Raw genomic sequence first — 27,574 nt, forward strand, 5'->3', positions numbered from 1 at the left:
GTGAAGTGACAAGGGAAAGGTGGGGGTGGGGCGGGGAGAATCCAACAACAAAGAGAGGTGGCTTAACCAAGAGAGAGACATGAAGACAGGTATATGAATTATACTGCTAAGACCCCTGAGGAACCAATTTCCAAGGAAACCTGACAAAAGTGAAATTCTAAAAGAAAGAGAAATGTACAGGAAAGGGTACTGAGGGCCTTGAGTCTGGAGAAGTCAGTGTCAGAAGATTAAGACAAAATCTTAAGAGGAATCATGGCTGAAAATAGAATAGGTAGTTCAAAGACAGAACTCCTGTCCTATGGTTATTCTTTTTTACATTCTCAAGGGAATAAAAAGACCTTCTGAGGTTATTTTCTATTGTGCAATTTCCCTGGAATCCTACCTTAGCATATATTTTATTAATAGTGCATAATCTCAACAATAGTCACTAAGGTAACAGAAAAAAAAATTCATCTGATTTTCACAAGTGTCTGAAATGCCAATGTCAGTATATCCCAAGAGCCTTCCCAAGGACCAGGCTTACTTCTTAACATAAAAGGCAGCTCCCTATGTAGTTTATGGCTTTATGTTTTGAGGGGACTTAAGGAAAGCTTGTGCCTCAAAATAATAATTCTAGTATCTGTCATTCCACAACTGTAGCTTCATTCTTTGGTGTCCAGGGTCGTAGTAATGCTGACAGCATGGAGAGAGAAGGAGGGAATAATTCTCACATCTCTGCCATAAAAGAGTACTATCTCATACAAGGGAATAGTTAACACAAACTGTTGTTTCAGTGGCATGTACCACTCTACTCTACTCTATGCTACATTCTCACCGATTCTGTGCCAAATTCCCTCCCCTTACGCCTCTGATTCAGCCTTCATTTGTGGGTCCTTCCTCCCTTGGATATTACCCATAAATTTTGGCTTGACCCAGCATGACCTCTAGTTGTTCACTAGGTGAACATTTCCCTGGGGAATAAAGGGATATGACTCAGAATTTGTGAGAATTAAGGAAAGGAAGTGATCATTAAGAATCAGCATATGTTCAATAATAATAAGTAGAATTGATAGAATTACTAAATGCATGTCAGAGAGATGCTATAGATTTAGTATCTGTAGACTTCAACTAGGCATTTGGCAAAGTCTCTTATGGTTTGCTACTTGAAAGACCTTAGAGTGGATTCAGGAACTGGTTAAATAATTGTACCCAAACAATACTGATCAATAGATCAATGTCAGCCTAGAGTAGGGTCATTAGTGGAGCACTTCCTGGAATCAGTCTTTAGCCTTGTTCTGGTCCAGATTTTTGTTAGTACTTCTATAAGAGCATAGATGATATCCTTATCAAATTTTCAGTTTGCATGGACCTGAGAGATATAGCAAATATTTTGTCTATTAAGCAGGATCCAACAAGATTATGACAGGCTAGAACTAATTTAATAAGACAAAATGTAATAGGGATGAAGGAGAAATTCTTTTTAAAACAAACTTTTAATCATCAAGTACTGTCATGCCATATCACTTGTACGTTAATATCGCGATCCAAGATGTTATTTAAAGGAGGTAGAAATGTCACAGGAGGGAACAAAGGTGGGAAAAGTAGATAAAATAAGATAAGTGGACCTAGAAGTAGATCAGGAAGGGACTTTGGAAACCCATCTAGTCCAATACCCTCATTTTACAGATAAAGCAACTAAAGGCTAGAGAAGTTAAGTGACTTGCCCAAAGTAAAAGGGATCAATGAAAAGGTCTAATGGGGAGGGGGTGCTGTGAGATGGTCTGAACACATTATAAATTGAAAGTTATAAGGAGAAGCAGAGTAAAGGATGCTATCAGACCATGAATGAAGAAAGGCAATGGACTGGTCATGACACAAATGAAGCTGCCCATGGACTGCCCACATTGCCCATTGGTATCCTTGCAATGTAAAGAGAAAGCAAAGAAAGTCCCTAAAACATTGAGTGGGCCTATTGTGGCTAATTTATGGGAAGACATGGACAAGATTCTCACAAGATGGGTAAGCATAGAAGGGTTGCAAATTGCATTGTGTGGGCAGTGCCATAACAATAAGATCAAATTTCCATTTGAGATTTGAGCCAAATCCTATACTCAAGCTTGGGGGGAAAAAAATCAAGAGAATGGGAGAGGCATGGCTAGAAAACAATTCCTGTGAAAAAAAGATTAGGGGATTTAGTGGAATACAAGCTCAGTTTTCACAGGAGTCAACCATGTGACAAGGCACCCAAAAACAAATCCAGCCTTAGAATGTTTAGTGGAAACATAGCATACAGAATTAGGTAGGTGCTAGTAGTCCCTCTTTTCTTTGATCAGTTCATTCTAATCTATACTATTTTGTTCAGCTCTGGAAGATAAATTTGTGGGCTAATATTTACAAACTGGAGTACCTTCAGGGGAAGGTGACTGGTATGGTGAGGGGACTGCAGAAAAAGTCATATGAATATTAGTTGGAATAACAGTATATATTTAGCCTAGAGAAGGTTTGAGGGACACATGATAGGGGCCTTTAAGTATTTGAAGGACTGCCACATAGAAAAGGGGAGAGAAGTTTCTTTCTTGATCATAGAGGACACTACCAGAGTCAATGGTGGGAGTTACAGAGAGGCAGATTTTCCCTTGATATAGGTAAGACTTTCTGATAATTGCTGCTGTTGTTCAGTTGTGTCCAACTTTTCAGGACCCCCAAGGACTATAGCACACTAGGCCCTTTCATCTTCCACTAACTCCCCAAATCTGTCTAAGCTCATGTTCATTGCTTCCATGACACTATCTATCCATCTCATCTTCTGCTGTCCCCTTCTACTTTTGTTTTCAATCTTTCCCAACATCAGGGCCTTTTCCAGTGAATCTTGTCTTTTCATTATGTGGCCAAAGTATTTAAGCGTCAACTTCAGTATTTGTCCTTCCAAAGAATGGTCTGAATTAATTTCTTTAAATATTGATTAATTTTGTATACTTACTCTCCAAGGGACTCTCAAAAGTCTTCTCTAGCACTACAATTCAAAAATGTCATTTCTCTCAGCTTTCCTTATTAGCCCTACCCTAATAGGTCTATTGGGAAAAAAAACTGTAGCTTTGACTATATGGATCTTTATCAGAAAGGTGATGTCTCTGACTTTTTTGTATGCTTTCCAGATTTCCCAAAGTTTTCCTTCCAAGAAGCAAGCTTCTTTTAATTTCATGACTGCAATCGCTGTCTACAGTTATCTTTGAGCCCAAGAATATAAACAGGACCTGTGTGCTGTTTTTGTTTTTATTTGTTTTAATGTTAAGTTTAAAGGCAGCTTTTACACTCATCAAGAAGTTTCTTAATTCTTCTTTACTCTCTCCCATAAGAGTGATATCACCTGCATATCTGAGATTGTTGATATTTCTCCCAGCAACCTTAATTCCAGCTTTTGATTCATCCAGCCCAGCTTTTTCATGACATACTCTGCACATAAGTTAAATAAATAAGGTGACAATATATAGCCTTCCTGTGCTCCTTCCACAGTCTTAAACCAATCAGTTGTCCAATGTTCAGTTCAAACTGTTGCTTCTTGACTTACATACAAGTTCCTTAGGAGACAAGTAAAATGATCTCCATCTCTTTGAGGACTTCATTGTTAGATCTGTCCAAAGATGAAAAAGGCAGCATCAGGAACAGAGTACAGTAGATTCATTATCACTAGAGGTCTTCAAGTAGAGAGTGGATGATCATTTATGGGAGATATTGAAAAAGGTTTCCTAGGTCAAGTGTAGGTTGAGGTATAATAATTACACTCATCTAGCATTAAGATTTGCAAAATACTTTTCAACAACAATATTGTAAGGTAGAATTATTATCCCTATTTTAAACATAAGGAAACTGAAACTCAGCTACTGCTACTACTACTAGTAATAATAATACTTACATTGAGTTTTAAGGTTTGTAAAGTTCTATACCTTTATTGTCTCATTTAATCTTCACTATAATCCTGTGAGGTAGGTGCTATTATGATCCCCATTATACAGTAGAGGGAGCTGAGGTGCAGCGAAATCAAGTGATTTGTATAGGATCACACAGCTAGTGTCTGAGACAGGATTTGAACTCAGGTCTTACCAACTTCAATTCCAGCACTCTTACCTGCTGTGCCACCCAGATGACTGTGGTCACATAGATAAGAGTCAAAGTCAGGATTCAAACCCAGATCTCCTTATTTCAAGTCAGTAGGTCAGTCAACAAGCTTAAGTACTAAGCATTAGGGATTCAAAGAAAGGCAAAAACACTACTGATGGGCCCAGAAGCTTTTCTGACCTGAGCTGAGTTGCCCCTCGTTAGGTAGCCTGGTATTCCCCTCCCACACCTGCTCCCTTCACCATATTGGTGCCTGATTTACTGTGGACATATGATCTGCTTTAGCCCTGCTATAGCTCAGAAGTCCTCAGCTCAGGTGATCCACCGGCCTCAGCTGCCACCAAACCAAGGATGATAGGTCTATACTGCCAAGCCCAGCAGTAATTTTAAAAGTTAGCAACGATGATTGAATGAGTAACTGGGCATTCAAGTACATCTGACTGACAGTGGCATACTGACAACATTTTGATAAGTGATAAATTCCTCTCAAGTGCTATCAGAGAAATATAGTGGGCATACCACAGTTCCTTTTCACAAACCTAGGTGGACATGAATTGAATAAGAAAGAAGTGTTTCCAGACACATTCTCAGGAAACACATGGTTTTGCTTTGGTGTTGAAGTTAGTAGTCCTAAGGTTTGGCATTGTGCTCTCTCATTGGGTTTCTAAGGAATTCAACTGTATCTAATCTATCTTTATTTATTTTTAAACCTAAAAGAAATAGGGATTAACTAACCAGTACTTACAGATTCTCCATCATATGCTAGATAAATGGCATGTAAAATATTATCTAAATGCTAGTTATTATTATCATTATTTTTATTCCTGATTTCAAAAGGGCTTTATAATCTATGTCAAAACTGCTCCTCTCAAAATAATCAATTAACTTTAACCTTTTAATGTCTAATTAAAACGGGGAGGCAGGGGAGAGGGAGGGGGAGGAGGGAAGGGGCAGACAAAATAAAAGGGATGGAGAAGTTATCTGTTTAAACTATGGCCAGAGACTGCATTACAACTAAGTATTTTTCAGAAAGGGAGTTGATCAGAAGTGAGCCTTAAGGGCCATAATAAGCTTTGTAGCTACAGGATTGAAGCGGCTTCCTTCCTAGTCTAGAACAGCCCCAGACTCCTCTAGGCTCCTTCTTCCCCTGCTTTATGGGATTAGTTTTCCTTAAAAGAAGAAAAATCTATCTCCTGAAACCTGATAGGCCTTTGCTTCCTGGACATATAAAGGCATAAAAAGTCCCAACCACATGGACTCTAGGCCTGTGGAATTTGCTGGATTTCTGAAAACCATGTGAAATACCACATCTTTCACAATATTCTGCCCTGCTGGTCACACTTATCTCCATATGGAAAGACAAGGGCCCAGCCCTGAGAACCTAAGTGCCACCATATCCTTGCTAGGTATACTTGCTGTGTGTTAGGGCAAAGCAAATCTTTTGTTAACTACTCAGTGCCTTCTGAGTCCTCATTTCATCCCATCAAAGAAACTTAACTAACAGAATGCTGGCATTAGAGCCTTCTTAGACTGCAGGGAACTATGAACTTGTTTCTAAAAAATACTCATTAATTATTCAATATACATGGTTTCCTTTGTAATTCTTTTATTTCACACACTAAAAAAAGAATCTGAAAAGTTTATAGGCTTTGCCAGACTGTTAAAATGATTCATTATACAAAAAAAGATTAAGAAACTATGATATAGTCCAAACCAAATTAACCTATACTTGATTTTAGCATCCGCTTAGACATCATTCATTAACTTACACTTTGTATAACTTACATTGTAACAAACTTGCATCATTTGGGGTTTGCAAGGTGCTTTCCCAACAACAATCCTTTGAGATAGTTCAAAAAATGACAGCGCAAAAAATATTAAGATCACTAGGCTAGCAGATTTGCTAAAATTCAAGTTCCAGGAAGTTTTGCATAATGTTACAGTTTACATTGATTTGTTACTTTAAGGTTTCCAAAGGCCCTTTACATACTTAATCTCATTTCATAGGATTATAGGCCTGGAGCTGAAGAGGATTTTAAAGGCAATCTAGTCCAACCCGCTAATTTTACATAAGAGAACATTGAAGCCCAAAGTCACTGTGACCTGCCCAAGGTCACACAGTGGCCAGTCAAGGCAGAATACAAATTGGGCACCAGTCCACCAACTATAATGTTCCTTCTCTTTACATCCTCACAACAATCCTCTGGGAGAGGTACTATTGCTATTCCCATTTTACATACGGGGAGACACAAAGAAAAACTTTTCCTTGCTCAGGGTCACACAGCTTGTGTCTGAGGAAGATTCAAACTCAGGTGCATCTGACTCCAACTCTAAAGCTCTGGACAAGGATTGGTTAGTTCATAGACTTAAAGTTGGAAGACAAAGCCCTCACGCATCATCTAATGCAAGCCCTAATCACATAACTGCCAAAATTGAGGCCCAGAATGTGATTTGGTCAAGGTCACAGAAGGAGTAAACAGAAATAGAGATCAGGTGTTAGAATCTCAGAGTCCCAGAATTGTAGACAGACCTGGACGGAACCTCTGAGCTCATCTGGTCTTTCTTGCTCAAGAACATACAGGGACTAGATGATGGTGCCCAAGTTTGAACCCATGTCCTTCAGTTCCAAAGGCAGCCAGCATTCTACTTTTCCCCACTGCCTCTTTAGGATTCCTCTGGTTCAGAGTTTTCTATGGACCCTTCAGGCAGTCTGTAAAATCTATGGATCTCTTCTCAGAATAATGTTTTTGAATATAGAAAATAAAATACATCAGATCATGAAGGTAATCAATTATACTGACATAAAGATGTATTTTTTTTTGTTCCCAGACAAGTTCATGGACCTCCAAAATTTGTTTCCCTAGTAAAGAATAAGAACCCTTGTGCCTAGTTCAACTCCTCACTTCCTCATTCTGAAGATGAGGCCCAATAATTTGTTCAAGGTCACCCAGCTAGCTGGTGGTAGAGCCATACCAACTAATGTGACTGTTTTCTCTCCCATTACACCAGATTGAGCCTCTTCTGTTGAGTTGAGGTTTCTTCCTTTCTGATTCCTCAGGCACTATTAGGGAGGTGAGAGAAAAACCCTCCAGGGAAATTTCCAAAGCTGTTTAAAAATAAACACAGGACCTGAAGGCAGCTATGTTTCTGGATAAATAAAATTGTGCTTTTCAGCAGCACAGAGATGGGGGGGGCCGCGGGGCGGGAAGGGAAGGGGGGTTTGTGATCGCTAGAAGGGTTCCTTTTGTCTTAGGAAAGTTCCTATGGAGAAAGGGAGCTGTGGGTAGCGGCCGCTGCGTTTCCTGCTCGCAGACCCTCCCCCTTTACTCGCAGTCCCCCCCCCACACCTTCCCGCAGCTGGAACACGTTGGGCACTGGTGTGTGCAGGGTGGCTGGAAGCTCAGTATCCAGACTACTGAAGAGGTGGAGGTGAAGGTGGAGGTGGAGGAGGAGGAGGAGGAGGAGGGAGGCAAGGGGGCATTCGACTCAGCTCGGGCCGGCAGAAGAAGGGCAGCCACACTTTCCATCAAAGGTGATGATGCTTCAGCCGGGCGGGTTGGTTTTCAGGACGTGTCACAGCACAGAAAAAGACTTCTGTCCGGGTGACAGGATGGGCAGAGTGGTGGACGGGTATCTGAGCTCTCGAGCTGCAGCTAGAGTGGTCACAGCCCCCCCAGCTGTTCTTCCAGGGGCGTGCCCCACCCTTGCAGCTGCTCTATGGTAGCCTTTGCTGCTAGGTTGGCCAGGTTCCCTTTCCTGGGGCAAAGGCGGCTCCTCTTAGCTGCTTTGGATACCAGGCATGCCTTCTGTCAGCTCTGAAGCTCCCCACGAGAAGAACTGGCAACAAAGTTGAGTTCTGGGAAGTAGCTGATTGCGTGGGGGTGGGCGGGGAAGCTTGCAAAAGCAAATCCCCCAAATATGGAATGCACCTCTCTCCTTACTTTGGAGAGGATGGTGGCTATGGGTGCGGAATCGATGGTTTGTTTGGTTTTGCTTAACTGTATTCTTTGTTCCAAGGAATGACTCAGGGCTGATGTGGTTGGAAATTATATCGAGAAGTGACAGTTGAATAAAAACGAAAAGCATAAATATATATTTTTTAATTAAGATAACACAAGGCTATTTGCAAACCTTAAAAGGCAAAGAACTGTTAAGAGGAAAACAAAAACGCAGAGAGAGATGACAGTGGGGTGGAAAGGAAAATGGCTTTCAGTAGACAGCACTGGGCATACAAAGTGGCTTTAGCTACCTTGAGCTTACCAGCTTTGCAACGTTGGACCACATGTCAAACCTGGGAGCTTCTTACTTGACAAGACAATATTGGTAGAAAATAAGTCAGGGAGACAGGAGGGGAGAGACATTGGGCTTCTGCTTTCCTAAGCAGAATGGGTTCAAGGTGTCTGCTCTGTGAGCAGGAATGCCAGATGCAGACTCTCCTCTCCGCAAGAGGCAGGACTTTTCAGTAAGAGAGCTCAACCCCTTCCCTGAAGTTTTACTTGCATTGTGCTAATATTCAACTAGGGCACCTTCTGTAAAAAGTCTATTCTCTCCACTTGGGTTAGCTTGGAAATTGTTGTATTTGATAGGGGATGGGGAGCGGTAAATAAGCTCAGCAGGGTTGCTCAAGCTTACTCAAGTTAGTGTCAAAATGTTAAAGAGGTTCCTATCTAAGATCACAATGAAGAGTGTATGATAGGTTGCTGTGAAATGAAGGACACGGGGTTTTACACAGTAGCCTGTGTTTTGAGTAGGTGGGAGCATCAAATGAGTGCTCCCAGGAACAGGATATGATTTTTCCCAAACAGGGAGAGAGAAAAGGGTTTTTATCTAATTTCTCTCCTGAGAATTACATTTTAAATGCTAGCACCAGCAGCAGAATTGTCAAAAGCATATTTAAATTATTCCCAAACTGTTCCTGGAAGCAACACCAAAAAAAGTGAGATTCCTTAGTTGGGGGAGGGGCTGAAATTGCATTTGTTAACCAAGATCAGTGGGCTTCCTTTTCATAAATCTTTTGAGTGAATGTTTTCTGGCTAGATTCCTTAATGTTCTATTTTCTCTCTGGGTACACAAAGTCACATATGAATATGTTCATAGATATTCTTTGGGAGCATATGTGTGTGCATACTCACACTAATACACATATTTCAAACTGGACAGTATAGCGTAGAGGAAGATAGGCTTGCTATAAATTGACTTGTGGTGCCTATGATTTGATTTTATTTTGAATGTGACGTCTATTTCATGTCAATTGAATTGACCATTTGCAAAGTAGTTGTGCTTTCATTTAAATATCTAGTAGAAAATGACAGTATGATTGCATTCAATATAATTTCTCACAAATGTTATAAACAGTTTTGAAGTGGCTAGAAGTATGCCCATTCCAAGAAAAGCCTTTTTTTCTATGCTCGCAGTGCCCTCTTTCAACATGCAACCAGTCACTGATGAAATATCAGTATGACATATTAACAAATAGAGATTGAGCAAGAAAAGAAAAACCATTAGACCCTTTAAATAGGATGCAGCAGTAGCCCTGGGGGCCCGGAATGTTGTGAAGAAAATAATTAAAGTTTTGGAATCAGCATCCTTGTTATGAAGTACTGGAAACTGATTTTATATTGGTATCACTACACTGTGTGAAATGATATGTTGGCCTAATATGTCTTCAGAGGCATACATAACTTGAGTTTTGTCTCTATTTTTCCCTGATTTGATTGCAATGGGACAATTTCATCATGAGATTAATCCAGCTGACTGACAAACTGGATTTGATGGTAAGAGAGTGTTGCTGAGGATGGTGCTAGAAATGCCTTCCAGAAAATCATGAAGAATAAGCAAACCAGTATGATGCTGAGGGTGATTACAGATCAGTATGACCCAGATGAAGCCTGGTTATCAGAGTTCTCACTGAAGCACAGAGCTTTCAGGCCTGGAAGGGTATGAAACATTTTTGCAAGCGGCTTATGTTCATGCACAGATAAAAATAAACATAGATGCATGGCCACAAAATGTGGCAAAGTGTGTCTCTAGTGTCCTCCGCCTTCTCTTTAGCGCCCCCCTTCCTCAATACTATCCCCTCCTTCTAAAAACAGGAAAGGATCTGATAACTTTCACACTCTGACTGAAATTAATTCACACTCATATACTAAGTTTTCCTAGTTTACACAGATTTATAGAATCATAGATTAGAGCTGAATTAGAAATGATAGAATCATAGAATTTAAAACTGGAAGGGACTTTATCATGTGGTCTAACCTTTGTCATCTATTTGTAAATAGTTTTTTTTTTTCAATCTTGGTATAGTGGAAATAAAATTGGGTTTGTCTTACTTTGTGACCTCAAGCAAATCGCTTCAGTTCTCTGAACTTCAGTTTCCACATCTAGGCAACATGAGATCTGGACTATAATAAATGATCTGCAAGGCAGCTTTCAGTTATGAATTCTATGATCCTATTATCTCCAGTTGTGAAATAAAGAAAGGTAGTCAGGTGGGGCACAGGTCCTTTTTCAAAACCCTAAAAATCACACCATTCCTAAGGCTGATCCTGAGGTTAAATATGCTTTAGTTGGGAAGGAGGGTGTCAGAAATGACAGTAATTTTTGTCTTTCCCCCTACCATGGACATTTCCCTTTTCTGCTGAGTAATGTGAACCTGGCTATAGTAACTAAAGGCCTATTGCTTGGGGGTCACTAGGTATGTCCTGAGATCACTGGCTTTTTATACAGATTCCCCTGACCAAGCAGCTGCCTTCTCTTTCCTCTCTTCTCCGCACTTTGACTCAACTCTATCTGTTTCTGTCCCTCTGATTCATTTCTCTCAGACCTACCATTTTAAAATAGGTTCGGGGAACTCTCTTCTCTTGCTCAGCATCTGTTTATGATTTAGTAGATAGGACAGAGCTGCCTGCATGTCAGGGAGGTAAGGTGACTTTGCCTCCAACTAGTAAGTATCAGAGGTGAAATTCAGGCTGTCTTTCATGACTCTACTTCCAGCACCATATTTACTACACCACAGTGTCCTTTACTAACCCTCACATATGCACTCAGTTGCTAAATATTGTCATTTCTACCCCTATGCTCTTGAATCTGTCCCCAAAAAGCCAGCATCCAGCAAAGCCCTTATCACCTCTTGCCTTCATTAACAAATTAGCTTCCTAATTGATCTGCCTGCCTTGAGTCTGTCCCCACTCCAATATGTCCTCCACACAACCACCAAAGGGAGTAGCCAAAATTGCAGAACTGACCAGGAAACCACCCCTGTTAAACTCTATTATCTCTAGAATCAAATATGATTTGTACTTTGGTTTCTATGCCTTATTACATATTGCTCTCTCCACAGACACTATGATCTGGCCAAACTGTCCCTATTGGGTTTTTTATTCAACACTTCATGCCTTGCTTCTGTATCCTTCCACTGGCTACGCTACTACCCATGCCTGAAGTACATTCTTTTCTTCTCCCCCCACCCCCTTAGTTTCCTTCAAGGTTCAGCTCAAGTGCCACCTTCTGTATGAAAACTTCCTGGTCACCCCAGCTGCTAATGACTTCCCCTTAAAATCACTTTGCATCTATTTTGTAGGTAGATACGCCCACAGCTATAATATACAGATACAGATGAGAAATAGAGATAGAGAGAGAGAGAGAGAGAGAGAGAGAGAGAGAGAGAGAGAGAGAGAGAGAGAGAGGAAGGAAGGAAGGAAGGAAGGAAGGAAGGAAGGAAGGAAGGAAGGAAGGAAGGAAGGAAGGAAGGAAGGAAGGAAGGAAGGAAGGAAGGAAGGAAGGAAGGAAGGAAGGAAGGGAGGGAGACAAATAGACAAAGATAGACGTTAGTTCACTCAGCTAGACCCCACACTCCTGAAGGTTCACTTTTATCCTTGTATCTCCCATGCCTGGTACATAGTAGGCATTTAATAAAAACTTGATTGATAGATATATAAATATTTCCCCCTAATGTAGTTAATTTTGCTAACTTAACATAAATAGAATTGCCATAAGTAGCAATTCTATCACTGCTAACTATTCCTGAAGCTAGAATCAGAGTCTATTCTCCCTAGACCCTGGCTTCTCCCCAGTGCTACCACTAATGACCTAAATTCCCTTTCCTCCTACTCCCCCCACCCATGGCTTACAGTTGTAGTAGTCTCAAGTACTCTATAATCCAGAATGCCCCCAGGCAGTAGGGGAGCAGCTAGATCCCTCAGAAGGAAGAATTGTAGAAGAGGATTGGCATTCTTAGATATCATGTGGGACTTTTAAATTTGGAACTTTGGGAGAGAAGGTGCAAGTTAGGCACAACAACATTTTATAAACACATGTCTGTTTCTTCATTGTAACAATAATTTAAAGATGCGTAGTATTAAAGATTTCTAAATTGTCATCTATAGGTAAATGGCGAGTGGACAATATGAGAAGAGAGAAACTAAAAATTTTATTTCTATACATACAGTACCCCTCTGAGATACTCCTCAAAATTGTACTCACTCATGATCTGGTTCCCCCATCAGTCAATCAGTTAATAAGCATTTATTAAGTTACTATTACTATGCACAAGGCACTTAGATAAGTGCCAGGGATACAAAGAAAGGCAAAAAACACTGTCCTTCTTTCAAGGTGCTCACATCCTAATGGCAGAAATATCATGCAAATAACTGTATATATAGAAGATATATACAGTGTAAATGGAAGGAAATCCCAGATGGAAGAGTCTAGAGAGTCAGCAAGCCCAAATGCAGTCAGAAAATAGAGCATCCAATGCATCTGTCTAACAGAGTATCTGGAGGGGGACAAAGTGTAATACTGGAAACTAGTAAAGGACAAAATTTTGAACAGCTGTAAATAAATGCCAAACAAAGTAGTTTATATTTGTTCCTGGAGGTAATAGGGAGGCACTAAAGCTCATTATACATGAGGGTGACATGAGCAGAACTACATTTTAGAAAAATCACTTTGGCAGATGAATGGAGGGTGGATTAGAGTGGAGAGAGACTTGAGGCAGGGGAGACCAATTGGAAGGTTGTTGCCATAGTCCAGGTGAGAGGAGATGAGAGCCTCAACCAGGGTTGTGACCATAGGAGTGGAGAGAAAAGAATCTGTATAAGAGATGTTATAAAGGGCATGGTGGCATACACCTGTAATTCCTGCTATTGACTAGGCTGAGGCTAACAAATCTCTTGACCTTGGGAGTTCTGAGCTGCAATGAGCTAAAATGATCAGGTGTCCCTATTAAGCCAAATATGGCAAGCTATCAAGAGTAGAAAGCCACCAGGTTGCCTAAGGAAGGCTGAAGTAGAACAAGTCATCAAAGTTCCCATGCCAAATACTAGTGGCATTGGGCCTGAGGGTGTCCACTGCACATCTAGCTAGGTTTAGATAGGGAGACTCAACATACTGAGAGAGAGAGAGAGAGAGAGAGAGAGAGAGAGAGAGAGAGAGAGAGAGAGAGAGAGAAAGCTAGAGAAAGAGAGAGAGGGAGAGAGAGAGGGAGAGAGAGAGAGAGAGAGAGAGAGAGAGAGGGAGGAAAAAGATTTGACAACAGATTGGATATGTATAGTGACTGAGTAAAGAGTAGTTTTTGAGTGTGAGTGAAGGGGAAGATAATAGTGCCCTTCACACAGTATAAAGGGAGAAGGGAGGGGGCCCTGGGTTAGAGCTTTGGGGAACACTCATAGTTAGTGGACATGACCTGGGTGAAGATTCAGTAAAGGAGGCTAAGAAGGAGTAAACAGAAGATCCAGGAGAGAGCAGTGTCCCCAGAAGGTGACTGCTACTTCAGGTTCTAGTTCATGTTACCTTATGATGGGTTGCTCCTACTATTATAACTCATGAGCCCCAATCTGTGTGATTCCCATTGACTATCAGCCATTAGATACAACTACCTCTTAGCGAAGGCATTTACTCAAATGACATAATAAGAAAAATAAGTACAAAGTACTTCTACCATCCATGTGAAGTGGATTCTCATGCAAATATGCATAAAATCCAGAAGAGCAAGCTTAGAGTATAATAGCAATGTGTCACAGGAGTAAGATACATGCATAGCAAAGGCATCTCACAACTCTTGGTACTACAGGGACTGGAAGCTCTTTCTCCCACTGTATAATATATACACAATTCCTTTTAGAAGCAGCATCCATACTAGGTGGGTTTACCAAGCCTAGATGTCTATTCTCTCTTTAAAGAGTCCTTATCCTGAGTTTTCCAGGAATTGCTCCTCTCCATAGCCTAACTCTCCATTTCTAAGGATACTTGAAGCTGCTGCCTCTATCAAGTGACTCTCTCTCTATATCCATGTCTGTTTGGAATTTATGTCTCTGCTTCTCTACAAATGACCCCAGTGAACCCAACTAGCTCTAGTAGCATGGCTGATATCATGAGTGGGAGATGGGGGAGAGAAAATTTCCCTTCCCCTTCCTTCCCTCTGACACACATTCAAAGGTCTCCTTCCACAATTGCCTCCAACTCTTAAATTTAAACTTCTGAAATTCATCTAGCTACTTAACACCTCCAGACGTGTAGCTTGCTTATTTGTTCAGGTATAGCACTTTTCCCTTCTTGACTCAATTAGAGAGGAATTTGCATCTGATAATGCAATCAGGGCACAGACTCATCTTATTTACATATTAAAATTTTTTATCATATATGACTTTATTCTGCAACTAGATCAACTGAGATGGGGAAAAGGAAACTCCCTGTTACATGTAAACTCAGTATTAAATCTAGTTATTTAGGTGAACTACCTTCTGTTTATGCCTAATTATTTTGCAGTTAGTATAGGATTAATTATGTATATCATTAAATGCCTCAAATAGCATTGTTGCAAGTTTTATTTGATTACAGTAAACTGTGTAGATATACGGTCTTCACAGATTTCTGACCACATACCGTGGCCCCCTGCTAAGAATTTTGAAGTGTTAGAGGAAACATAAAATGTCATCAGAGTAACATATAATCAGTAATCTGATTGCATGATGAGAGTGAGACATAACCAAATGACAGGCTTTCTCCTCTTGTTTTGTTGTTGTTCAGTCATTTTTCAGTCATTTCTGACTCTTCGTGACGCCATTTGTGGTTTTCTTGTCAAAGATACTGGAGTGGTTTACCATGTCCTTCTCCAGTTCATTTTACATATGAGGAAACCAAGACAAATAGGGTTAAGTGTCTGGCCCAGGATCACACAGCTAGTAAGTGTCTGAGGTCAGATTTGAACTCAGGTCTTCCTAACTCTAGGACCAGCACTCTAGCTGCTCTGTGAAATTCTGAGCTAACCTCTAATAACTGAAAACTGTTCGTCCCTGTTTTGAAGAATGTATAAATTAAGTTCTATGAAACTCCAGTGGTAGAAACATATTTGATTCTTAATGATTTTCTCTCAGACCTCTTCTTTTTAGGCAGCTTCCAAATTAGAGTTGGGCTAGATATTTATTTTGTGATATTTAGTATTTATTGTATTTAGTACTTATTTTATGGGAGCATGTCGCTGAAATGGAATTTGATTTTTACAATAAACTAGAAGTTTGTGAAATTCATTTTGTAAGAGGTGTCCTTTTGTTTAAAAAATGTAAGAAAAAAAGCACTACAAACTCCCTTACTGAGATATTATGAGGGAGCCATTGTTTCATTCATGTGGATAATCCCTACACCAGTACAACGTATAAGCCCTCATGCCTCCTTAGCCTGTGCACTTCATGTCCATGTCCTTCCATAAATCTTCCAAGTAATGTGCTAGACTCCTTCCTCTCACTCTTTCAGTTTTTCCAGGGTACCAATATACTACTCAAGCTATCCATCTGTTGTTTTTCATTCTCATTTCATAACTGATCCACCATTGCCTTTTCCGGGCATGTTGTTATTGTTTAGTCATTTTTTCAGTCATGTCCGACTCTTCATGAACCCTTTTGGGGTTTTCTTGGCAAAGACACTGGTTTGCCAGTTCCATCTCATTTTACCGATGAGGAAACTGAGGTAAATAGGGTTAAGTAACTTGCTAGTAAGTGTCTTAGTCTAGATTTGAACTCAGGTCTTCCTGACTCCAAATCTGGCACTCCATCCACTGTGCCACCTAGTTGCATACATACCTTCAATAATGTATTTTTGCCCTTTCCTGTCCACAAGTAGTAATGAGCTATGAGCTATATGCAATGCTATTTATCTTTCTATTACCTTGGATTACCTGTAATTTAAATTTTTCTTTTTTTTCAAGTAAAATTATTCTGAAATAAATTTAAAAGGTGAATATTCTCCCAACGAAAAGATACATTACTACATACATATCTAATACCTTTTCAAGTGGCTATACTGTAAAAATATTATTCTTCTGTTACTTTGCTGGATCTGTGATCCCACTGATGTGCATACTTCTAATCAGGATTGCAACCCATCTGTGTCTTCATTCTTTGTAACTATGGTCCAAGTCCTCCTGTAAATCTTTCACAGGTTATTTTCTACTTCATGTGTTGGGGGGGGGGGGATTGCTCCTCTAGATCAAGAGCTCTTAACCCCAGGATCTGAGAACTTGCTTTTTTTAAAAAATTGATTGCATTTAGTATAATTGATTTCCTTTCTTTTCCTATATATTATCACATGTATTTAAAAACATTGTTCTGAGAAGTGGTCCATAGGCTTTGTCAGACTGCCAAAGGGCTCCATGACACAAAAAGGTTAAGAACCTCTAGTCTAGGGCTTTTGATATTGCATAGATACTAGTAGAGCATCTTACCACATGACCAGTCTACCATCTTTTCCAATCATATTTCATTCTAATGACATCTTTCATGCCACCTTTCTGCAGTTCTTCATTGGTAATGCATTATATTCTGCTTATGCTCTTTGGTTATCTGAAATATTAACCTTTTGGAGTCTGCGATATTCCATAACTCAAAGGAGTATGGAATCCATAAAAGAATATCAGTGTTCAAAAGACAGACCTTTGTTTCTGTGAGAAGTTTAGGGTAATTAAAAGCATGCTGTAATATATAAAAAGCAATCTAAACTATTTTTCTCTTGTTCTACACAAAGCCTTCCCTACTGCATTTCAGCTGCCTTTTGGTGACTCTGAGACTGCTAAAGAAGAAGCAAGAACGCTAAAATGAACAAACAAGAAAAAAAACTTTACCACAGGCACATTTCATCTCACACAAGGTTAAATTGTAATTGTAAGGGAGATGAGGGAATAGAAAGGGGACAAGGGAGGAGAGAGCAAGAGTACCTCAGGATCAGAGATGGCAGCTCCAAGAAGAAAGTACTTAAGCTTTGGATATGATGAGGTGCAAACTCAGCAGGAGGAAGAAGTCAATCTGTGCTCTAGGCTAGAGGCATCTTCTGGACATGACGTCCAGGTTATGCCAGGCTCTCATCACTCAATTATTGTGTGTATATATGTACATACATATATACACATACATACATATACATATATATAGGTGTGCGTGTAGGATAGATATTATTTTTCAATCATTTTATACAATTTACCAATAGATCTATCTGGACTAGATTATTTCTATTATTTTCCTTTTCTTTTCTTTCTTTGAGATTGAGTTGTTTAAGATCTCTGTCTCATTCTTTCTTAATAGGGTGGGGGAAAGGGAGGGTTATAATCACTCAACAATTTCCATTAAATTCTCAAGGTATTTTTTGGCTTGTTTATCTTTGCTTTTTATTATTATTATTATTTACATAAAGGATGCCATTAAAATGAAGCATGACCAAAAAATGTGAGCCAATCATGCGGTGAGAATGCTCCATTAGTAACCATGTAAGGTCAAAAGTTTTAGAGCAGTAGCTTTTAACCTTTTTTGTATCATGGATCCCACTGGCAGTCTGGTAAAGTCTGTGCTAATTGTATATAGCGGATTCTGATAATTATTTTTATTGTTCCTCTGTCAGTTGTGAATATACCTTGTTTGTTGAGAAAGAAATAATTCCAAAACACCTATTTTTATTATCTAAACGTCTTCCTAGTACATAACCATGTAAGGATAAAGCGGAGAAAGACAATAATAGACTAAAAAGTACAAAACAATATAGGACTAATAACACTATCATTAAAATTATTCACAGTTATAAAGTTAAATTTATACAAAGGATGCAAAGATGACTCAACATTGGAAACATAATTAATCATATTAAAAGCAGAAACAACCCAAAACACATGATAACGATAGATCCAGTGGGGGGAGTGACTTAAAAGATACAACATTATTTTATGCTAAAATTCCTAAAAATCATAGGAAAAAAGGTTCTTTTTAATCAAATATAAAGTAGAGGGCCTTGGTTCCTCATATGTTCAAAGACTAGGTAGGACTAAATAGCTTCTAAGGTCCCATCCATCTCTAAATCTGTGATTCTATTAATCTATAATCCTTTATGTCCAAAACCATGCTTCAGTCTGTATTCATACAATACAGTTCTTTCTCTGGAGGCAGATAGTATATTTCATCGTGAGTCCTTTGGGATTGTCTTGAATCATTGTGTTGCTGAGATTAGCTAAGTCATTCACAATTCATCATACAATATTGCTGTTACTGTGTACAATGTTCTTCAAGTACTGCTCAATTCACTTTGCATCTTGTTTTTTGGTTTTGCTTTTGTTTTTGTTTTTGGTTAGGCAATGGGGTTAAGTGATTTGCCCAGGGTCACACAGCTAGTAAGTGTTATGTGCCTGAGGCCGGATTTGAACTCAGGTCCTCCTGAATCCAGGGCCAGTCCTCTATCCAGTGTGCCACCTAGCTGCCCCTTCACTTTGCATCTTGATGCTCTTTTATTCTCTAGGTTTCCATGACACTATTGTTTCCTGGTTCTCTCCTACTAACTGCTCCTTCTCAGTCACCTGAGAGAAAAACCTAAAATAAATGAAGAAAAAAAACCCTTAATTTAACCCTACCATCCCCTCAGACTATTAACCTAGTTTATCCTTCCTTTCATGACAAACTCCTGGGAAAAGCAGCTGGTGGCACAGTGCATAAAGCAGGCAGCTGGTGGCACAGTGGTTAGAGAGATGGGCTTGGAATCTGGAAGACCTGAGTTCAATACTAGGCACAGGATGAGGAAAATGGGCAAGTGACTTGCCCAGGGTCACACAGCTTGTAAGTGTCAGAGGCCAGATTTGAACTAATGAAGATGAGTCTTCCTGACTCTAGTTTTGGTGCTCTAGCCACTGTGCCACCTGGCTGCCCCAATTAACTCTAGAATCTCCCTATTACTTCAAGGATCAAATATAAAATCCTTTGTTTAGCTTTTTAGAGCCCTTCATATCTTGGCCCTTTCCTCCATTTCTAGTCTTCTTGATATAGATCTCCTTTCTGGTCTTGCACAGGACACTCCATTTCCTAACTATGCACTTTCACTAGCTGTCCCCCATTCCTGGATTGCTATTCCCACCCCACCCTGCCCCACACCTCTACCTCCTAGCTTCCCTGACTTCCTTCAAGTCTTCCCTAAAATCTTTCTGCAAGGAGCCTTTCCTAGTTTCCCTTAATGTTAAGATCTTCCATACGAGATTACTTCTAATTTAATCTGTATATACTTTACATGTACATAGTTTTTGCATGTTGTCTTTCCCATTGGCATATTAAGGGAAGGGACTGCTTTTATCTTTCTTTGAATTTTCTTTGTGCCTTTAGCACAGTGGTTGGCACATAGTAGGTGCTCAATAAATGCTTGACTGACTGACTGACTCCTCATTTCCTCATGCCCATCGATGTCAGTCCTAATCCCTCTGGAGTCCCTATTTGACTGTGCCCTCCCTTTCCATCAACCATTAGCACTTCTTTTTGTTCTAAATAAAGTGCTCTTCATATTAGATCTCTTTTTCACTTGTCCCTTATAGTCACAGACACCTGGCTTAGCATCTCTAAAGCTGGATATACTTTCATTCTCCTCAGTAGGAGTAGGAATGTGTTTGTTTTTATCTTCAATGCCATTTGAGTCTATCTCTCAATCATCTACACTCAACGTCATTTCCTCCTTTGTGTTTTACTCCACCTACGTATATGATCCAATCTTGATTCTAGTGGCTGTTCACTACTGACTTCCTCCCTCCAGGTAATTTTCCTTCCTATCTCAGCTCAGCACCACATTAACTATCTCTGTTCTAAATCCTAACCTTATACTTGGGTTCCCCCAGTTTCCTCATTTCCTATGATTTGGACCTTCACCTTACTTCATCTACATATAGATCATAGATTGAGTTAGATGGGATATTGCAGACCTTCTTGCCCAGCCCCCTCATTTTACAATTGAGATAAAGGAAACCCAAGAAGTTTCACTGATTTGCCTATAATCACACAGGTAGCAAGAATTAGAGGTGGGACTCAAAGCTAGGTCCTCTGGCTTCACAGCTGGTATTCTTTCCATTGCATCTATCTCATTTCCCATACATGTTTTGCCTCCACAGTGTATTACTCTTAAATTCCTGTGTCTGACCATAACCTCCTCACTCCATTGGCCTATCATTGATCATTCCTTCCAGATTCCAAACCTACATTACTTCCTCCATCTGACTTCTCCATTCCTGTTTTGGTGTAACTGAAGAGAGCTGGAAAAAGTTATATAACAAGGCTGACCAGGTCTGTTACAAATTTATTTTACCCTGTGTTCACTGGGCTCTCACTGTATGGCAATACTTCTACTTGCCTCTGCCATCTCTATTGTACTTGTCTATGTTATAGTTTCAAACCTTCTCTTCTCATTTCAAGTGCTCTATATCATATTCTCCCTGCCTTCCTCTTAGCAGAGGACCTTGCCACTTCATTGAAAAATTGATGCCATCTCTAAAGAAGTCCCCTCTATTCCCCAATGCTACACTTCAAATCACCTTAGCATCATTTCCCATCATCTCTTTCTTTGCTCTACTTTCAGAGGAAGAGGTGGTTTTACTAATGCTAACCCTTTTCCTTGTATCCTAGATCCCATTACTTCTTGTATCATCTGGGAATTTAGCCCTTTCATTCTCCTTTTCCCCACCTTCATTGCTTTATCCACTAATTCCTTCCATGTTGTCTTCCAGCATGACCAGATCTTTAAAAAAAAAACTTTGTTTGACCCTGTTGTACCTTTAAATTATCACCCTAGTCTCTCCTCCCTTTCACAGACAAACTCCTAGAAAAAGCTCTTTATATCATCACTTTCCACTTTCTCACCTATCACACACTTCTCAACACTTTGCAGTATAACTTCAGACCCCACAACTTGTCTGAAACCATTCTCTCCATGGTCACCAATGATCCATTTATTCCTGAATCCAGCACCTTTTTCTCAGTCACTATTTTGTTGACCTCTTTGCAGTGTTTAACACTATCGACCACTAACCCCTTATTTCTGAATACTATCTCCTATCTGGATTTTCAGAAGACTTCTGTGTTGTGTTTCTCTTCCTGCCTTTCTGATTCTTATTGACTTGATCCTTCTCAGTCTCCTTTATAGATTCAGCAACTGTGTGCTACCCCTATGCTTGAATCTACCCCAGGGCTTTGTCATGGCCTCTTTGTCTCTGTCTGTTTCTTTGTCTCTGTCTCTATCTCTGTCCATCTGTCTCTCTCTCCTTTTGTCAGCTCCCATGGATTCAGCTATTATCTCTCAGTAAATGATTCCCACATCTACATATAAAGCCCTCTAATACATGCCAGTCCCACATCTTCAACTGCCCACTAGACAGTTTTACCTGTGTGTCCCCTCGCATCTCAAATTCAACACGTCCAAAACATAATTTATTATTTTCCCCAAAAACCTGCTTCTCCTTGTACTTTACATATTTGTTTCCAGTCACAAAGATGAAAAACCTAAAACTCATTGTTAACTATTTAATTAGTTGATAAGTCTTGTTTATTCCACCTCCTCAACCTCTTATACTTGTTCCTTCTCTCTGATCATAGAACATCCCTCCCAGCTAAGTCCTCATCACCTCTTAGCTAGATTATTGTCATAGAGTTCTGGGTTCTCCCTGTCATCAGACTTTCGCCCCCTCCAATCCATCCTCTTACTTTCAATTTTATATTTCTGAAGCCTAATTTCTTACTATGTAACTTCTTGATCAAGAAGTTTCAATGGCTACCCATTTGCCTTTAGGGCAAAATTCAGGTCTGCTCAGGGCCTAACTCAACAGTTTTCACCATGGCTGGTCTGAGAGGACAGGAAGTTATGAAACTATCTTTGGCCTCCCAGAGAGGCCTGGTTCTTCCAAACCAGGGCTATCCCAGAGCTAGATGGGAGTAGACTTCAGGATGATAGTTTGAGAGGCTGGGAAGGTCAAACAGGGGCAGCTAGGTGGCATAGTGAATAGAGTACGAGACCTGGAGTCAAGAAGACTCATCTTCTTAAGTTCGAATCCGGCCTCAGACACTTACTAACAATGTGACTCTGGGCAAGTCACTTAACACTGTTTGCCTCCGTTTTCTCATCTATAAAATAAACTGGAGAAGGAATTGGCAAACCACTACAGTGTCTTTGCCAAGAAAACCCCAAAATTGGGTTACAAAGAGAGGGACACAAGTGAAAATGACTCACCAACCACAACAAAGGTCAAACAAAAGAGCTGTTGTTTGTTTGTTCTTAGAATGGGGGAGATCTGGTCATGTTGGTAGACAACACAGAAGAAATTAATGAATAAAGTGTTTAAAAGTGGGGGGAAACAGTCTGCTCAGTCTATACCAAAGCCCTAGAGCTGTGTCCCTCTCTGGGAGTTGTCTATCTCTCTAGGGAGTCTGTAATTCCAGAATACAGTGCAATATATTTTACTTATTTTGTTAATCCTTGACCAAATCAACCCAAGACTGCAAAGAAAAGTGTTTGGCTTTTCTGAGAGTTAAAATTGGTAATCCCAGATTTACTGGGTGCCTGAAGTTAACCAAGCAAAATCTTCTTGTTTTTCAATCTTTTGTTCTTTCAGTGCACTGGTTATGTGGCATAATGACTTTTATGAACACTTTAAGAATCTCAAGATCTTTTCCTCACTATAACCCACTGAGCATTAGCAATAGAAGGATCGCTGGAGGCGCACTCTGGTTCTAGTGATGTGACCTTGAGCAAATTGCTTAACCTCACTGAGTCTCACTTTCCTAATCTGTCTAATGTTATTGATGATGATGGTGATGATGATGATGATGATAGCTATATATATATTATATAATACCTTATATACAATCTATAATTATGTATATTATATATAACATGTATTGCATATAATACTTTAAGGTTTGCAAATATCTTTACAAATGCTATCTCATTTGAGCCTCTCAACAACATTGTCAAGTATATACTAGTTATTTTCCCCATTTTATTTATTTTTATTTTTTAGAGTTCTCAACCTCAGAAACATCAAACAAGGTACATTTCCACATATAAAGTAAAAAAAAAAGAAAAAGAATTTTGTGTGAAACCATGAATCTCTCTGATTCATAGCTGGCTTTAAAAAAAAGTATGTAAATCCAACATATGACTTTCAAAGCTGTTATCCTTGCCTGTGATTTCCTTCTGAACTTCCTTCAAGGACCCTCTGTTTCTTTTGCGTCTGTGTGTGTGCAAAGACAATCAACACTGTTCCATTGGTGCAGTTGTATATTGTGTTCTCCCTCAATACTGTTCCCATTTTATAGATAAGGAAACTAAGACAGAGGGACTAAGTGACTTAACCCAGAGTCACAGAGTGGATAAAGTGTCCAAGGCAGGATTCGAACTCATGTTTTCTGGACTCCTAGTCCAACATTTCTTCACTGTGCCACCTAGCTGCCTTAAAAATAAATCAGGTTAGATAATATCTAAGGTTCTTTCCAACTCTTAAAAAAAAATCTAGTGCTGACTCATTATTTCTGGGTTTGAATCCAGGTTCTTCCCCTTTTTAATTGCTTACAAGTGACTTTTGTTAAGTCATTTAACTCATGTGGTCAGATGGAAGATGAATTCTACTAGTCCCTGAGGGAGGAACTGAAAGCAAAAGACAGAAATTGCAGTGAGCATATTTGAAGAAAAATTCCTAAAAATTAGATGTTTCTAGAGTAGAATGTACTGCCTCAGCAGGTGATGGATATTTCCTCATTAGAGGTTTCAAGTCAAAGCTGGATGTTGGAGAGGGGATCTTAGTTCAGGTGTCAGTTACACTAGAGAGCCTTTGAAGTCCATTCTAACTCTGAAATTCTGTAATATTTGTGTTGTAGGTATGCAAAGCACTTTGCAAATCTTTATGTTGATCTTAGATATTGTTGTTCATTATTATTATCATTACCTTTTGAGGGGCTCTTTGCTTTTTAAGCCTTCTCTCTAGTTATGGATCATGCATTAAAACCTTATTTTCCCCAGTGACTTTCTTGTCGTTCCTCACACAAAACCCTCCATTTCCTAACTGTGGGTATTTTCACTGATTGATCTCATGCCTGGAATATTCTCCCGGGTCATATCTGCCTCCTGCCTTCTCTGGCTTCTGTCAAGTCTCAGCTAAAATTCTTTCTTCTACAAGAAAGTCTTTTCCAGTTCTCCATAATCTTAGTGATTTCATTCTGAGATTATCTCCAATTTATCCTTCATATAATTTATACACAGTTGTTTGCATGTTATATCCTATGATCTTTTACCTTTCTCTATATCTTCAGAACTTAGCACAATGCCTGGCATACAGTAGGCACTTAATAAATGCTTATTGACTTGACTTGACTTAATATCTTTGAATTTCAAGTTCCTCCTCTGTGAAATGGAGATAATGATATCTGCCTTAAGTGGCACCCTGACATAGCAGATAGAAGGCTGGCCTTGCAGTGAGTCCTGCTCCTGTCATACACTAACTTTGTGATAAGGGGCAAATCACTTAATTTTTCAATGCACCCTGATATCCTTTAAGAGCATAAGATTCCTAGAGAATTGCATATCTGCAGTGGTGGTAGAGAGAAGTTCCATACTGGGAGTGCCTTACATTGGTAAAAACCTAGATCTGACCCCAGGGCCTCTATATCTATGTGCCCTATCTCTCAGAGTTATTGATTGGATCAAATGAAATAATAAATTTTAAAGTAATCTATTATCTAATCATGTTCTTAGTATCCAATACTTATTCTCATGTTTTGATTAATAGCCAATAACACTGTCTTTATGTAATATGGTTAATTTTTTCCCTAAATTTTCAGAAGTAGTGTCATATTGTGAGTTTATATTTCAGCCATATGTCCACAGGTATAGTAAAATGAGACATCATGAATGAATGAAAAATTGTGAATTACACACTTACTATGTGTCAGACACTTTGTTAAGCCCTGAGGATACAAATAAAAGTAAGATCTAGGCAAAATATATGCAGGGGTGTGGTGGCCAGGTAGGAGTGTTTTGGATAAAAAAGACAGATAATGGTGTTTAGATTTAAGAGCAATTTACTGAGGCATCATTGGACTGAATCATAATTGTTCTCCTTTGTTCAATCAAACTGTCAAATGGACCCACCATAATTTCTGAGCAAAGAGAGCAATCTCTTTATCTGTACAATTAAACAGGCACTTCTGTCATTCTCCATCCAACAGTTTGAAGTGTATAACAACATTCACTTTTCCTTGGTCATGCCTGGGAAAAGTCTCTGTGATGATGCGGTGAGCCATAATTCTCTGTGAGCCCCTCTAAGAGCCCCAGAGATTTCTTTAGGAGTGGAAAAAGTAAAATATTTGAGCCCTGACTCCTTTACCTACAGTGTAATTCATAAAGAACATTCTCTTTCACATAATGCAGACCTGTGTGAAAGTAGCTTTGAATGTGCTAATTAAAATGTCAAATGCTGCTGGGATGGAGGAATACATCGTATTTTTGTTCATAATTCCCTACACTTATTTACTGGTGAGTAATGACGTCACTGTCACATGGATGGCATCCTAAATGCTAAATACACTTTGAAAAACTATGCATTTGATAACATTGAACCAGACGAACTACAGGAAAAAAATAGATTTACAGTAAGCTGAGAGGTTGATTGAAAAATTAATGCAATAAAACCACAAAGCAAATTAATAAGGTAGGTTGCTGTTCATGTTGCAGAACGTATGAGATATCAGGTAGAAAGGCATTCAGGGGGTTGAGGGTCACCTCAATAGAGGAGAAAATACTAGCCCTAGACCTAAAACACCCTTCCTTAAGTGGTAAGGCAAGATTACAAACAGTAGATACTAGTGTCCAGTCAGTTACAATACACAGCAGTTCTCCTGGACTGCAAGTGTGTTAAGTATTCTAAAGCAGCAGCCAGAAAATGAACTGAGGCGAAGAGACACAGAGGTGCAAATTCCATTGAGATAATGAAATTATGGAGAGCTGGGAAACATTGCCTTGAGAGAAATGATCATTAAATAACTAATTGTTAATATTGGGGAGACACAGGATTTATTCCTTTCTGACATCTTATTCTCTACCTCGCCCAGCCAGCATCTGAAAGACATTGCTGATAATGAAATTGGATTAACTTTCTCCTCAATCTTGTTCAGACCAGATCTGGAGAAGCCCACTGTGTTCTATTCAGGTTTGGGTAGGTATAAAATCTTTGATTAGATTGGCTAAGCCTGGGGGGTAGGGGGTTGAGAAGTAAATAACATGCTCAAAGTCACAGCCACCAGCCCCTCGTTAGAATAGGTCCACTTCTCATTATAACATTCATTCTCTCTTATTACTTGTTAACCAATCAAGGTGTAAATTGCCACCCTCAGGAACACCCACTCTTCCAAAGGTGTATAAGTGTTGAGTGACTTCTGTGAGGAGACTTTGACATTTGAGAATGTCACTGCCACATTTTGTTAATTAAATTCTAGCATTAATTACCCAGAAATTATATCTCTCAAACTTTTGAAATGTCATAGCCTTGAAAGATGGCAGATAAGTAACTGCTTGAATGGGCTACTGCACAGAACTACCACCAAAGTCTAAGTCCAATGTCCCAACATAGTGTGTAACCACATCATGTCACCCTAGGTTCTCAAAGACTAAGCCAGCAGAGCTCAAGTTCCTAACAAGCTGGAAAGGCTCCAAGCACAGTCTTGGCAGTGGGAGGTATGCTACAATGGAAAGAGAACCAAGGTTCTTATTGTGTGGGACAGCGACCCCAACCCAAATTAAACTCAGAGACTTCTCACGGTGGAAAGCAAAAGGTTACCTTCATTACAATCACCCGAGATGGCTGTCTACTCCTCCAACAGACGCGGAGAGAGAGAGAGAGACCCGCGCGTGAGGGGCCGCGTTATAAAAGCAATTCTCCGCCCACCACGCAAAGTCTCCACACTCTACGCAAACAAGTCTCCACCCACCACTATCCCTTACCCCTTAACTGGGGGTGGGCTTACATTCTAAGCTCGAAAGTTTCTTCCTATCCCCTTAACTGGGAGGTGGGGCTTACATTTCGAGAAATTCTAGGACAAGAAAAGAGGCCGGTCGCCAAGGGCAAACGGCTCAGGCTGGGGGTGAGGCAGGGCTTATTCTTTCTGTTAAGTGCTTAAAAACAGAGTCCGAGTGCGGGAGGATTTTGAAAGTCGTAATC

At 39.7% G+C, this 27,574-nt stretch overlaps 1 long non-coding RNA gene across 1 annotated transcript in view; it reads right to left on the reverse strand.

Moving 5' to 3' along the window:
- LOC110216454 (uncharacterized) overlaps window positions 1-27,241 on the reverse strand; it is a 90,846-nt gene extending 63,605 nt beyond the window's left edge. Inside the window, exon 1 of the long non-coding RNA XR_002326774.2 lies at window positions 27,194-27,241. This is a non-coding gene — a long non-coding RNA (uncharacterized LOC110216454). The remainder of the gene's footprint in view (window positions 1-27,193) is intronic.
- Window positions 27,242-27,574: the final 333 nt, after the last annotated feature.

The sequence above is a fragment of the Phascolarctos cinereus genome, unplaced genomic scaffold, assembly GCF_003287225.1.
Source record: "Phascolarctos cinereus isolate Bilbo 61053 unplaced genomic scaffold, phaCin_HiC Scaffold_5;HRSCAF=322, whole genome shotgun sequence".
Taxonomy (NCBI): domain Eukaryota; kingdom Metazoa; phylum Chordata; class Mammalia; order Diprotodontia; family Phascolarctidae; genus Phascolarctos; species Phascolarctos cinereus.